The sequence below is a fragment of the Microtus pennsylvanicus genome, chromosome 11 (assembly GCF_037038515.1).
Source record: "Microtus pennsylvanicus isolate mMicPen1 chromosome 11, mMicPen1.hap1, whole genome shotgun sequence".
In the NCBI taxonomy this organism is placed as follows: Eukaryota; Metazoa; Chordata; class Mammalia; order Rodentia; family Cricetidae; genus Microtus; species Microtus pennsylvanicus.
In genome coordinates, this window is record NC_134589.1 from 37,399,502 (window position 1) to 37,406,525 (window position 7,024).

General features: G+C 41.3%; 1 protein-coding gene across 3 annotated transcripts in view; it reads right to left on the reverse strand.

Moving 5' to 3' along the window:
* Acaca (acetyl-CoA carboxylase alpha) overlaps nucleotides 1-7,024 on the reverse strand; it is a 271,723-nt gene that overhangs the window by 224,016 nt on the left and 40,683 nt on the right. The window lies entirely within an intron of this gene.

Genomic DNA, 7,024 nt, shown 5'->3' on the forward strand with positions numbered 1-7,024 from the left:
GGGAGGCAGCAGCAGGAGGATTGCCACTAGTCTGAAGGCAGACTAGACTGCGTAAAGGGTTCTAGGTTAGCCAGGGTTACATAGTGAAACCCTGAATAAAATAAAATCAAGATGCCTTTTCCCAGTGACCCTCAATATTCATAGTCTGACCTGGCTTCTAGAATTTGCCATAATTTTTCTTAATTTTTATTTTTATGTATATAGGTGTTTTGCCATGGTTGTGGGGTCCCCTGGAACTGTAATTACAGACAGTCGTGAGCTTCCATGTGGGTGCTGGGAATTGAACCCAGGACCTCTGGAAGAGCAGTTCAATGCTCTTAACCACTGAGCCATCTCTCCAGCCTCTCCATAATTGTTTTTATATCTTTCCTTATGCTGTCAGACTTATCATTCCTCCTGTTTTTTCTGAATAGTTTTAGTCCTTGAAAGTCTCATTTTCTCTTAGACACTAGCTCTTCTCCAGCCTCCATTCATCTTTCCTGTACATTCTAGCAGCAGTATGGTTACCAGCACAAGGTACAGTGTTTTAATTCTGCTGGAGCTTTGTGCACATATTAAAGACAGCACCCTCCAGTTTAGCACCCCTCTTTATAATTCTGAGCATAAGGCCAGGTATAGATATTAATTAGTGTTTCACTGACTGAAATAAAGATTAGCACTGTTCAGTGGTGGCCCATGCCTTTAATCCCAGCACTCAGGAGGCAGAAGTGGTAGGTTGATCTGTGAGTTCCAGGCCAGCCTGGTCTACAGAGTGAGTTCCAGGACAGCCAAGCCTATATATATGAAGGAGAAGGAGAAAAGAAAGACTAGCACTGTACCTGAGAGGCCACTGTGATCCTGAACTCTGCTTATCAGTCTCCGCTTTGCCTTTGGGAGGTGAAGCCTCCAGTAAGTTACTTAGCAGCTCTATTGATGATCAGAATTCAAGAAAGCCAGCCCCTTGCCAAAAAGCTGTGGCTCCAGTTGTAAAATAAAAGGAACAAAGACCTTATCTGAACACCATTCAGGTTTGTCCAGAGTTAAGAGCCTTGGGGAACCTCACACCATAAGGTCAGAAAATCTCCTCACAGAGGCCTGGTGTCGAAAGGCAAGATTACATTGCATAATGAAGAACAGTGTTTATACTGGAGACTGCCCACGATACTTTCACATGGACACTAGGGTTTTCACAGTGTACTTGGGTTTTCACAGGACATTTCAGCTCCCCTTCCCCCCATATTATCTAATCCCAAACACTTCCAGTCCCGAGCTGAATTTTAGACAGTTCCACACCTCAGTTTCTTCTTCCATGACACCTACACACAGGGGTGTGTGTGTGTTATAGTGTGTATACATATACTAAACACCTGGAGAATGTTAAAGAGCTTTTTACTTAAAGGTAGAAAAACAGGATGATTTATTTACCTGTTGCTTAGTCCTGGGATTCTGACCCTGTGCTTCTCTGCTTTACAACCTACACACCTCATTCTCCTACAGCCATGAAAGACTTCCTGGCTAATTATTTCCTTCCCCTGTCATTACCCTCTGTTTAATGTTTTTCAGTATCTCCATTACGTCAGATCAGACTTGAGCTTTTCCCGCTGTGGTTTAGGTATTTGTCTTCCTCAAATACCCTCAACTTCCCCATTGTTGTTTTGTATGAAGCACAATAAATAATAAAAATAACATAATATTTGCAGACTTTACTATCAAGGAACACTGATCCTTTAGTCAACTTTTTATCCTTTTCATTCTATTTTCACAGCCTGAGCTAGCCCAAATTCTTCATTCTCCTGTCTCTATCTCCAGAGGGAATACAAGCTTGCGACAAAAGCACGCCCGTCTTCCTTTATTAGATATTAAACCAGATTTCACGGCTTCTGTCTTTAGAGAGAAAAGCACTTCTGATAAATAACCCAGACATACAGATAGAAAGCTATTGCACAAATCCAGTGGCTCTCCTGTTCCCATGCAACTGATTTGCTTAATGGAAACAGGAGGATGATAATCAAAAGGAAATGCGACTTACATCAATGGAAGAAACGCCCATAATCTTTTGAATAGGGGTCCATACAAATTTAGAAGAATTGATTCTTGGTAATCTAAGCCACAGATAAGGGAAGCTTCTTTTGTGCTATACATTATTTAAAAAGCAAAGCAAACAAACACAGAAACACACCCATCTTGAGCTGTTTAATTAGAAAGACCGGCCTAAAATCCTAAGCCTTTCACTAATTAGCTTTGTCACTAATTAGACTGTAAACAAGTGACTCCTTTTCTGTGTCTCTGTTTCCTTGACTATACAACCAGCTATACAGGGTGATCTTTTAGATGAAATATAATCAAAATGTAAAGTACCTCTAGTAGAGTCTGAAACATAGGGAGCACATAGAAAATATTACTTGTTCTTTCCTCCCTATTCCCCCTTCACACATTTTCTATGAGTACTTAGAAAACATTCCAATGGATGCCCACTCGCTTCGGGAGTTCTGTGGCATTGAATTCTATGTTATTAATTCAGGATAGCAGAGCATGTGCTTGCAGAGAGGGAGCAAATGTCCATGAGCTAAGGTTTTGAGACCAACCGCAGGGCTATACCTGGGTCTGCTCAGGCTCCTTTTATGTCATACTGGGACAGTTCTTTGGCCCCTCTGTCAAGATCATGGAACAAGGATCTGAGGAGATGGCTCAGTGGTTTGGGGTACTTGTTGCTCTTGCAGAGGACCCACGTTTGATTCCTACCACTCACACAGTGGCTCACCATGACCCATAACTCCAGTTCTAGGGGATCTGATGCTCTCTTCCAACCTCTGAGGGCACCAAGCATGCACATGCTATATATACATACATGCAGGCTAAATGCTTACACACAAAATGAGTAAGTCTAATAAAAAAAATTTTAAAGAATATAGAACAGGAATATGTTACAAATGGAATTGCTATTGAAAACAACTTCTTAGAAAATAATTTACTATGAATAGTCAAGCTGAGCCTAACTTACATACCCTCTAATCCAGCTTCAACCTTTGTATTTATATTCTGGGAAACCTTCAAATATGATCCAAAATATTAACAACAATAGAGTATTTAAATTGTGCTATATTCATAAAATGGGATATTATAAAGGTAATTACAAAAAAGGTTGCTATATGAAACATTATGAATCAATTTTAAAATTAGTACTGAACAAAAAATAAAAGCCAGAGCTGGGCGTAGTGATGTGTGAATTTAATCCCAGCACTCAGGAGGAAGTGGATCTCTGTGAGTTCCAGGACAGTCTGGTCTACAAAGTGAATTTCAGGACAGTCAGCTGTGTAAAGAGACATTAAATACATACATACATAAGTTTCTAATTTAAAAAATAGACAAGGCAGTGGGGCAGCAGTGGTGCACACCTTTAATCCCAGCACTTGGGAGGCAGAGGCACATGGATCTCTGAGTTTGAGGCCAGCCTGGTCTACATAATGAGATGCAAGATAGCCAGGGCTACACAGAGAAACCCTGTCTCAGAAAAAAAAAGAGACGAGGCTAGGAGTGGTGACATATCCCTTTAATTCCAGGATGCAGAAGCAGGCAGACCTCTGTGAGCCTCATCTGTCTACCAAGTTGCAAGCCAGTCAGGACTACATACTAAGAGCTTTTCTCAATAAAAAAAAAATTAAAATAAATATTAAATAAGAGACAAAAATCAGAATGAATGACAACAAAGTGTAATGATTCATATATATAAAGGTTACCACAAAGGTTCCCCATTGCTTTTTATTCAAGCCTAAAATTTTTTAAACTATTTATAGATTCTTAGAGAATTTCACATTATGCACCCCCTCCCACTCATTTCCAAGTCCTTCCATATCTGCCCTCCACGCTTGTAGCCTCCTCCCCTCCCTCAAAAAAAATTTTTTTTTAAACATCTGAGTTGCTGGATCACGTGAAGAGTTAGGCCTGTGGAACTAAAGCCAAAGGATCTCCATGACTCAGAGCAGCATGAGGAGTCTCAGTGAATATCCCGTAGTGATGAGGTAGCAGAAGCCAGAGGCCTTGAACCAGACCAATAATCATTGCAGTGAACATTTGTAAGAAAAATGTTTGGGCCGGGCGGTGGTGTCGCACGCCTTTAATCCCAGCACTCGGGAGGCAGAGGCAGGCGGATCTCTGTGAGTTCGAGACCAGCCTGGGCTACAAGAGCTAGTTCCAGGACAGGCTCCAAAACCACAGAGAAACCCTGTCTCGAAAAACCACAAAAAATAAAGAAAGAAAGAAAGAAAGAAAGAAAGAAAGAAAGAAAGAAAGAAAGAAAGAAAGAAAAATGTTTGGGCAAAAGGGTATAGTTTGTTAAACATCCTGACTAACCTAAAATTTTTAACAAGAAATTTTTATTTAAACAGGCAAAACTCACCAGGCAGTAGTGGCACATGCCTTTAATCCCAGCATTTGGGAGGCAAAGACAGGCAGAGTTCTGTGAATTTGAGGCCAGCTTGGACTACGGAGTGAGTTCCAGGACAGCCAGGGCTACACAGAGAAACCTTGTCTTGAAAAAGCAAAACCAACCAGACAAAAAAAGACAAAAAAAAAAAAAGGCAAAAGCAAAACTCATTTGTGGGTCATAAGAATTAGATAATAGGGGCTGGAAAGATGGCTCAGCAGTTAAGAGTACACTGGCTGCTTTTCCAGAGGCCCTGAGTTCAATTCCCAGCAACCACCTGGTGGCTCACAACCATCTGCAATGAGGTCTGGTGCCCTCTACTGGCCTGCAGGCACACATGCAGACAGAACACTGTATACATAATAAATAAATAAAATGTTACCAAAAAAAGGGGGGTGGGGGTTCTGGAGAGATGGCTCAGAGGTTGAGAACACTGGCTGTTCTTCCAGAGGTCGTGAGTTCAATTCCCGGCAACCACATGGTGGCTCACAGCCATCTATAACAAGATCTGGTGCCCTTTTCTGGCCTGTAGGCAGACAAGGAAACTAACACTGTATACATAATAAATAAATATTTTTAAAAAAAAGGATTAGATAATTCCTAAACTGGAGATGGTAGTTTATCCCCATAATCCTAGCATTGGGGAGACTAAGGCAAGATTGTCACAAGTTCGAGTTTGACCCTGTCTGAAGAAATAAATTAATTTCTGGCCCAGCAGTGAGATGGCCAAGTGCTTACTGTGGAGCCTGGCAACCTCAGTTCATTTCCCAAAATCCACATGGTAGGCACTGAGCAATGGTGGCGCACGCCTTTAACCCCAGCACTCTGGAGGCAGAGGGAAGCAGATCTCTGTGAGATAGAGGCCAGCCTGGCCTACAGAGCAAGTCCCAGGACAGGCCTCAAAGCTACAGAGAAACCCTGTCTCGAAAAACGAAACTTCTCGTCAAGGGTTTCTCTTCCAGACCCGCTTTGACTATTCTTGCCTTATTTCCTACTCTCTTTCAGAGGTCACAACAGGACACATCATCTCTACCACTAGATATTTTGTCTTAATTTTAGTTTTGTGTCTCTGCTCCACAGTGTGGCATGCTTCAACATTCAATTTGACTTCAGGGCATATATGAGTAGGTTCAGTCCCTAGTACATGTACACACACACACACACACACACACACACACACGAAAAGAAAACATCTCCAAGAATTTATAAAAGAAAATTTCAATTTCATCTCTAGCCATGCATGAGATTGCTCTTGGGGAAAATGAGATTTTCCTCTTTTATCACGGAGGGTGAGAAATGAGACTTCAGAGTCATTCCCACCCTTGCTGCGAGGTGGCAGCACTGTCATGCAGCAGCTACAGCAGTTTTTAAACAGAACAGCAGAGAATGTGTCAACACCACAAGGGAGTAGAGAATCATTTGAACACAATAAGGGAACTAACTGTCAACAAAAACCACAGAATCCAGGAAAGCAACTGCAGGAGAGGAAGAGGCCACAGGGATTTGCTGCTGGGCTGGACGCCTGGTGCTTCCTTTATCCCTTCTCTATTTGAGCCAATAGATTGTCCTTCAAGGATCTCCCTTCCATTAATGTTTCCCACCAAGATTTTGATGCTTAGTTTGGCCAAATTTCAAGCTGTATTGATGTGTCAGGATACAGGGTGCTACTTATTGTAATTTGATTAAAATATCACAAAGCCCTTATGGAAAGTTCTTTGAACCAACTCTTTATGTGACTATCAATCAAAAGTTTCAGCCTCCAGAACCTTCTCATGCATAGCTAAGCCCATGTTGGCTTCAATGAAGCAATTTATAGCGGGCAGGAAGGCTGTGAAGGCTCTGGACATTGACAAATATCTAACTAGACGTTTTCTTCTTTATGACCTCACCTAGCGATGCTATCAAGAAGTCTTCAGAGTTGGGCATAGTGATACACACCTGTAATCTCTCTTCTTGGGAGGCCGAAGCAAGAAGATCATGAGTTCAAGGCTAGCCTGGAATACAGCATGAGTTTCAAGAAAGTCTGGGCCATATGGGAAGACCCTTTTTTAAAAAAAGTCTTTATAGCGTAATACTAATTATATATATTCAATAGCAACTAGTGTCAACTGCAGACAGTAGTACTCATGCACTGTAGGTAGCTCTTTCTCATACCTCTTGACCCAGTAGTCATAATAAAGTTGTTTTGAATATACTCATTCCATTATTCATGAATGTGAAAATATACACAATTCCATAGGTATGCCTATGCTCATGTGAACTTATGGTTATAACTGTAAATGAATTCCAGAGATCTTTTGGTTGAGACTCTATTTATACAAGGGGAAAACTGAGTCTGAATAGCCATGTAATTTCTCCAAGGTGTCCAAAAAGGCTTGAACTAGAACTCACTTGTAGTGATTGCTAAAGTCCAATGTTCTTCCCAGTGAAGGCACTGACTCATTCAGTCCTTGTTTCTTCTCCTGTCCTAGAAATTGTACCTCTTAATAGGCATCTCCATATCTCTTAATGTTGGTGTGTATACCTATGTGCCTCCATCAGAGAGCACACTTGTGAGTGACTACGTGTCTATCTGCAAGTATTTATAAAGCATATCTTTGGGTGTTTATGCACTTTCTGTGA